Source organism: Nannobrachium achirus (genome assembly GCF_963921795.1).
Source record: "Nannobrachium achirus genome assembly, chromosome: 1".
NCBI classification, from domain to species: domain Eukaryota; kingdom Metazoa; phylum Chordata; class Actinopteri; order Myctophiformes; family Myctophidae; genus Nannobrachium; species Nannobrachium achirus.
The window spans coordinates 51,474,272-51,482,824 of record NC_137810.1 but is presented as its reverse complement, the minus strand read 5'-3'; the positions used below and the strand labels follow the sequence as shown (position 1 = coordinate 51,482,824).

Here is an 8,553-nt window from a genome sequence, read left to right as displayed (position 1 = left end):
ACACACACACACGCACGCACACACACACACACACACACACACACACACACACACACACACTGCTGTAGAAGGAGAAAACGAACATAATTGCCGTTAAGAAACAACAGCAAGAGAGGGGAGGGAGGGATTGAAGAACCAGTTAAATCCATCTCCCCCTGTAGCCACACGCCCCCCGAGCCCCCCTTCCTCTGTGTTACCTCCGTCTCTCTCCCCCTCCCACCGCCGATCGCTCTCTCTCTCATATTCAGTCGCGGCGGAGCCCGGATCCAGCCAGGTCGGGATAACGGTGTTATCATCTGGGAATGATGCCGGCGGTTGGGACCGTGGGAGTTGGTCTGCTGCTCTGGGCACTGGTGGTCGCCCTGGTGCCCGACGGTGCCGCGTCGGAGATGCTCACTCTGGTGCAGCGGCAGGATCCGCCGGTCAAGCCCGAGTCTCCTCTGCTCAAGCCAAAGGTTATGATCGCCATTCTGGCCAGGAACGCTGCGCACAGCCTGCCTCACTACCTGGGCTGCATCGACAGGCTGGATTACCCGAAGGAGCGCATCGCCATTTGGTGAGGGAGAGACGTGCAGCTTCACTTTTCTATAAACTAAACTCACCTAACTTTTCTTTGTGTACTTTTTGCACAACTTTTGTTAGACTTGGCAAGGAATCACAGTACATTCTGTGCGTACAGTGGCTTCTACACGTTTTTGCTGACGGGTTTGAAACTAAAGTAGGGGGTTGTTGTCTAATTAAAAACAGCGTGTGTCCACGTTAATAACAACACAGACCTGTTGCTGTTCTTTACGATGCAGCTCTACTTGACTCCGCGTGTCTGCCGCTCCTCCAAATTGCACACTAGGCGAAGATGAAAGGCTCGTTGAGCAACTTTAATCACGGTTCCGTCTCTCTGATTCAGCAGAATGCTACGGACACGGCGGGGCTGAAGCCAGGGCTTGTTGTGGAGCTGCTGGTGGTGTTTGTTGGGCAGCCTTGTGTGTCTATCTGTCTAATATTCTGGTTAGATAAGATGGTGTTACTGTTTAATCAAAGAGCTGTGCAGGTGAAGCAGGATGAAAGAACACATTGAACTGGTCTGACAACCAGACAAGGGGCGGGTAACCTCTGGGAAGCAGTGGCGTCAGTTCAGCAAAAGCTAAGGTATGGCAACATGACTGGTGTCTTGCACGCGCGCCCTCGAGCGCGTGCAAGACACCTGTCATGTTGCCATACCTTAGCAAAAGGCTCAATGAAAAGTACATTTTATTATTTCCCCATGTAGCCAAGCTGCCATAGCTTGCCATACCCAATTGACGCCTCTGCTGGGAAGTCATGCGTAAAGCGTTCGTGCGTGCGTGCATGCGCAAGAGTGAGACCTAGAGAGCGTGTTGGAAGAAGAGACTGGGTGAGATAAATGTAAGGGTTACAGTTTAGAGCAGGGGTCAGCAACTTTTTTGAAATGAAGTGCCATGTTTTTATTTACTAGATGCCATGGTCAGTGTGCCTTGACATATTTTGATTGGCAGGACATTGTTATAACGATTATTAGACTCAGGCACCAGAGCAATAACCCACCTACTGTATCTCCTTGACTCCCTCCCCAGTCAGAGTTCATAATGAATGTAGAATGAGGTGCAGGATGTAATCTGCTCTAAATTAGGTTAATTCATTTAATTGACCGGGTTTAAAAAAAGATTTGATTTTAAAATAAAAACCTCTCTCTCACACTTCTGCCAGTGTGCCAGTGACCACCCTCCCCTGTGCCAATGTTGGCACCCGTGCCTATAAGGTTGCCTACCCCTGGTGTAGAGAGATGTTTTATCTACCGTATATCCGGAAAGGAGATCTGCTAGGGACAGATAGCGCATATAGACTAAATAACCAGCTTGCAGACATAAGGAGAATGTAGACCAGTCTTCTTCACGTGCCTGTACAGTCATGTCACAGACTCACACTACTTTCTGTCAGTCTGTCAGACAGATTGTGGTACCCTCCCAGCCTCCCTGGTCGACATTCTTTAGTTTTTCCCCCTCTTTCTTTGTTGAAAGCCTGGATTTTCTTTACAGATGAGTCTGTTTCTAATCGAGAGACCCTGCCAACATTCACAATAGAAAGTCTACAGGAGGTGGGGTTGGGGGAGCTACTTTTTGGGGTAAAATTCCAAATCACAGAGCTAGCAGCATGTTTGTTTAGGGGTGGTTTACCAAAACAAAGGCAAGGCCACTTTATTTGTACAGCACATTTCAACAACAGGGCAATTCAAAGTGCTTTGCGCAAGACACCATAAGCATTAAAGTGCAAAAGAAACTCATTACAAAATGACACTTGAATACAATTAAAGTTATTATAGTTATTAAAGAGATTAAACATTTAAATAAAAATGCAAGTTTTAGAAAGAACTATTGTAGCAGACACCTGCAGTTTTCTGGGAGGTTGTTCCAGATATGTGCTGCATAACAACTGACCGCTGCATATCTCCATGTTTAGATTTGGACAGAAAGCAGACCTGGCCCAGGTGTGTGTGTGTGTGTGTGTGTGTGTGTGTGTGTGTGTGTGTGTGTGTGTGTGTGTGTGTGTGTGTGTGTGTGTGTGTGTGTGTGTGTGTGTGTGTGTGTGTGTGTGTGTGTGTGTGTGTGTGTGTGTGTGTGCGCGTGCGTGCGTGCGTGCGGCTCTGCCATAGAGACTTGATGCTGATGGATTGTGTCTCTCAGGCAGGTGGTCTCTCTCATGGTCTCTTCCCCTGTGTTTACTATCAGTCACTTCTGTCTCACCACTAATTCCATCAACCCTTTTGTTTATTTAAACAGGTGTTCATACGGATACATACCTCTATTACAAGACAGTGAGGCTGGGTGTGTCTGTGTGCGTGCGTCTGTGTGTGTGTGTGCATCTGTGTGCATGCGTCTGTGCGCGTGCACTGCGCACCAAACGCACACACACAAACAATATTCATACTCTGTGCGTCCAAACTCTGAGTCCAAACGAAAGCCATTAACAGTGTCTATGGATGTGTCTTTAAACCATAATACGGTTAGTTTTTATTTCACCACCGCTTACTCTGTGGCATTTTCATGACACGCTCATAGACCATGAAGTAGCATGAAGTGAAGTCTATTGATGTTACGCAGTACAGCGGTCAGTAACCAGTGCATGTTGTTTTCCCTTTTACACATGTGTATGTCCTGATACTAGGTAATACAAGGGAGAAATAGTGACATTAGTAGCCTATATACTGTTAGAAAGAAGTTGGAACGCGTGTGTAAGGAAAAGTTATTAAAGGATGGTATTTTGACACAGAGATCAGGTATTTGAAATGAAATTGAACATCCCCAGGAAACCTTTAACACCCCAGATTCTTTATAGTCTATATGCTGTATATATATTACGCCACAGGTTTTTGTGCTTATTTCTGTTAAATAAAGGGATTTGTTTTACTTTATTATGTTCAAGTGATTATCATTACCGCACAAACATTCTAAGCCTTCAATACCTTATGTCTCTCTCATGTGAACGCAGGTCTCATACCATGGCATCCTCCTTCCAGCTGGTTTTGTTAGAAAGCACTAGTACGCGCTGATACTCACGAGGCTACAGCCAGGATGAGAACAGAACAAAAAGTCAGGAGGGGAACAAATGCGGTTCAGAGCTCATCCAGTTTAGTGGAGAATTCCGAATGCGGCGTAAACAAAGAGCAAAGATAACTTCAGAGCCTCGCATTGTCTATAGGGAAGCTTCTATAGCTCTCGCTGTGTGCATACCCACGTTTTGTGTGTGTGTGTGTGTGCGCGCGCACGAGCACACATGTGAGTGTGTGGACATGATGTTCCACACAATAGTTCCGCCCTCAGGCTCCTGGCTTGGGCTGAACTGCGCTGCGCTGAGAAGTTTTTTCCCCCTTCCATACTCACTTTAAACTCAGTGACTGACTGTCAGCAAGCCAGAGGAGACCATATAGAGCAGAGAAATAAGGGAAAATGTTGATCATATTATGTAGAGTTTAAGAGTAGGCCTACAATAAAGGACTAAGAAGGAGATAACAATGAACTAGCCAATCGCCGAGCAATTGTTCCCTTAAAGGGATATTCCACTTTCAAAAAACTTTTTGTCATTGTATGGTCTAATCAGGCTTGTATGAACACCCTGAACAGTTTTTAATTTTCTTCATTCAGTATTTAGATATTTGATGTAAATGTTATCTGGCCCTCCAGGCTCAGGGTCTCTCCCCACACACACTCATTGTAACTTAAAACTCCATTTTAACCATGATAGATTCATTAAAAACACCCATTATTTTTTCTGGTGACTCATACTACCCTCCTAATACGTGAGCAGGCCGTGATTTTTCCATAACGTTTTTAATGTATTTTTAATAATTCTTTGGGAAAATGGAAAGAATGTAATACAATAAAAATATATTAAAAAAAAAATGAAAAAAGTTATTGAAAAAACACGGTCTGCTCACGTATTAGGAGGGTAGTATGAGTCACCAGAAAAAATAATGGGTGTTTTTAATGAATCTATCATGGTTAAAATGGAGTTTGAAGTTACAATGGGTGTGTATGTGGAGAGGGCCTGGGCGTGTTGGGCCTGGTAACATTTACATCAAATATCTAAATACTGAATGAAGAAAATTAAAAACTGTTCAGGGTGTTCATACAAGCCTGATTAGACCATACAATGACCAAAAGTTTTTTGAAAGTGGAATATCCCTTTAATACTGGTATATTTCCGGTAAGATTTTTTTTTATACATAAATTCCCGGCATAGGCAGGGAAGAGTCTTCCCACTGATACCGGTACAGTATTTACTGATTGTGCGAGAGGTGTATAAGCACATGAGATTAGAAGTGGTTTATATCTACAGGCTCTTCAATCCAACTTCAACACAAGTTTTTCTATCTTCCCTTCCTAACCATAGCGATCGTGTCTGACCTAAATGTAATCAGATTCTTAATTTTTACAGTGCCCATGATCTACCATTGTCTCCGTCTCGCTGTGTCCACCTATAGGCATTTTGTCCTGAGTGCCGTGTATTTACGCTATGCTGGAAAGTAAACGCCAGAAGTGAGATGGTGCTGCTGAGTATCTTCCGCGTGTTCAGTTCTGGCATTTATATCTGAGCGCTCTTGGAAGTGACTCCATCCAAATATATTTTTCACCTTTCTCCTATAGTTCGACAGTGCTCTTAGGAAGCATTTTGTTCATTGAACAGTTTTATTTATCTACCAGGGACGGTGCACATTAATGACCATTTCAGTTTTCACATCCATGTATTGTAAATGAGCCAGAGTTGGCAAAGAGCACATTTTCAACTGTAGCCCCTGAGCAGGCTCTTATCATAGCATCATATATCCACGGGTTTCCAACGCCCCATAGTGCATTGCGCAGACGTCGTACCGAGCTTCCGGCGCCGCAGCCGAGTGTGATTTACAAGCTCACAACGGGCTGCATCTGCGACGCGACGTGAGCTTGTATGTCTGCTGTTAAACCGGAAGTGTGGTCCAAATAATCTCCAGTAAACTCCCGTGGAAAGAGGTGGATAGGCCTACCACTATTTATGTTTTTTAAAGGGGGTACTTGGATTCAGAAATCAGGGAAAGGGGGTATTCAAGCTAAAAAAGATTGAGAAACACTGGTATAGAGGGTATGCATGAAGTGAATGGCAAATCAGTGGCGAAGTGAGTTTAACGTTGTTTACCATCTTTTTAGATGTATGGGCTGTCAAGGCAAGAACTATCTTTTGCCACTCGGTAGGCGTTCCTGCATAACTACCGGGTATGATGATGATGTCACGCGCATACCCTCTATATAGGCTTCAAAGTTGTCAGATTTGTCTGTGACTAGGTTGTGAAACAGTAGCCTAGCTCAGCTAGACACAATCCAACCATGTTAAAACAAGGATACTGCAGTTATTTAGCTGCATTAGTATAGAGTCGGGCTAAGCCAGGCTAGTGAAACAGTATGTTATGTGAGAGAAGAGCATAGCATGCATGAAGAGTTTAGCAGCGTCTGTTAGATATGGTCTTATATGCCTGAAATTTGACAGATTTCAGTTTGATTGGGTGTTCTGTTAAATGTCAAGTTTTAAATGTCAAGTTGTCTGTACCTCACTGTCACACACGCTTCTCTGACCTCTCTCACCCACTAAACACAGACACGCTCGCTCGCTCGCTCACTATATCATTGACCATAGTCTCACTCTCAACCCAACCTCAGCTGGCCTGGCATGCATGCACACACGCACACACACACACACACACACACACACACACACACACACACACACACACACACACACACACACACACACACACACAGCTTTACTCCCTCTCTCCACAGGACCTTAATGGAAACAAGTCCTGAGGGCTTATCTGGGATTCTGGGTTATACTTTTAGCATTCTTTTGAATAAATCTGTATATAAATCTGTATAAATCTTTGCCACCGTGCCTTTTTTTGCAAAGTATTAATAAAGTATTCTATCAATCAATCAAAAACACATTTAAAATCCAGTAAATCTCTATACAACATTGTTTCTGTGAAGCATTTTGTTGATTTGTAAATAGAATTAACATCCGGTGTATAGCATCGTCATAGCACTTTGTCATTATGCTACCAGTATACCAACAGTCTGTGTTCACATTTGTTGCTATAACAATGTAGGCATTTTGACTTGGTAGGGTGACGTCACTTGACCCTACAAAAAACTATTTCATATTTTAGATAAGAAATTGGTCATGCATTTGCTCAGTCTTACAATTTGATTTAGCAGATGTTACACTTCAAGGTAAAAACAATAGATTATTTCCATTGTGGTCCAGCCATTATAATAGGTTTTCACCCCTTTTTGTTTTTTCAGGGCAGCAGTGGGATCCTCCTGGCTCACCTTTTAACTCTAGCTTGCCCTCCCACTGGTCCAGGGGGAGTAATGTTTGGTCTTTGCACACTCTTTGCACACTGCTGCATTTTCTTCGGCCGAATATCGCAGCCAATATCGCTGCGAATTTTGTAGCACGTAAATAAAAAAATCGACCTCACGTTATGTCAGTCAAGTTTGCACATTGCCGCCCGTTTCGTATTTATTTTCGGACCAGGGTTGATTTTCTCCGATTTTCGCAACTGTCGCCACACTTCGGATTTCCAAACGCAATGAAAAAACGCAGCGGTGTGCAAACAGGTTTTTACATTTGTCTCTGGATCATGTCTAGATCTGTGTGTGTGTGTGTGTGTGTGAGACTGTAGTGTATGTGAGTTTACTAGAACATCAAACACAGGTTACTGAGCTAATAAATACATGAAAGGCAATTTGTACAAGCTTTTATGTCTAGAAAAGATGCACCACAATAATCACCTCCTCCTCTCTCAGTGACCTGAGAGTCAGACGGGCAGAGGAATGGCAGTGTAGTGAGAGGGCGGTGAGGCAGTCTCTCACGCTGGTGTTAAAGAACCAAAGAATGCAGGGAATTACGGGAAGAGAGGGACAGAGGGAGAGAGAGAGAGAGAGGGTGGTCGTCTGGTCGATGGTGTCAGAAATTACCCAGGGGCCACTGAGCACGTTAGTAAATCTGCATTCCACTGCCACTTTAAACTGTGTGTACCCCTCTTTTTTTCCCCCTCTCTCGACTTCATTTCTTCCTCTCCACCACTGCGGGACAATATTAAGCGGGCTCTTAAGCGTCAATGAAAAACAAAACCAATGCTGGATTCAAGCCAGTTATTTATTAGACATGCAGTATTTGCTCCACCCATGAGTTATGCCTTTGGGGGGCTAATTGAATTTGATCTAATGTTTTATTGATCTTTAACAGACTTTGCACATGAAAACATGCCACTAAAGGCAGTAGAATGGACCTTTACGTTAATAGCAGCACTGGGCTTCTAAAACAGCTGAGAAACCAATCCATGGGGTTCTCCATGAGACGATCTGTTCAATTAGATGCGCGTTGGTATTATGGTATCATTCAGAGACGGATTATCCCCCGTACAGGCCGATCATCTTTTAGGGACACTCTCCCCCTCCCCCACTCCCGCTACCCACAATGGGCTGTCAGGTGGGCGCAGCACGCAAACACACTGCTCTTTTAAGGCATGTGTGGGCCAAGAAAGCACCTATAGACATTTTATCCTAAAGTTCAGTATGCACATGTAATAATAATAACCTTTAACTTGTGCAGTCTTGCAGACATGCCTCACCAACATGTTGCTGCACCAACAAAAATCATTCCAACCACTGCTGTAAATACAGAGGAGGGGCCCACTTATTTGATATTTGATACACACATACATTTCAATTTAGTAAATTGTCAATGGCCTCTCTGCGCAGTTCCCCCCAAAGGGCCCCTGAGGCGTGCTTCCAGATGCCACTGCACGTGGTCTGGAGGCCGCGCCCCTTGAACGTAAGCATGCCTCCACGGCCGTCTTGAGAGACAGCCCTGCTTCCAAACACACCTTACACCGTCCTCAGTGTTTGCTATGAGAACAACATTAGCCCTGGTTTAGAAGAGCGTTGGCAAGTTCTGGCTAACGCAGTTATATATACGGTATATACACCGCGATGCAAAGGTCAAGGG

General features: G+C 44.2%; 1 protein-coding gene across 1 annotated transcript in view; it reads left to right on the top strand.

Moving 5' to 3' along the window:
• Window positions 1–504: 504 nt before the first annotated feature.
• Window positions 505–8,553, top strand: part of colgalt2b (collagen beta(1-O)galactosyltransferase 2b) — a gene marked incomplete at its 3' end in the record, with an annotated part of 54,291 nt that continues 46,242 nt past the window's right edge. Inside the window, exon 1 of the mRNA XM_080748876.1 lies at window positions 505–556. The remainder of the gene's footprint in view (window positions 557–8,553) is intronic.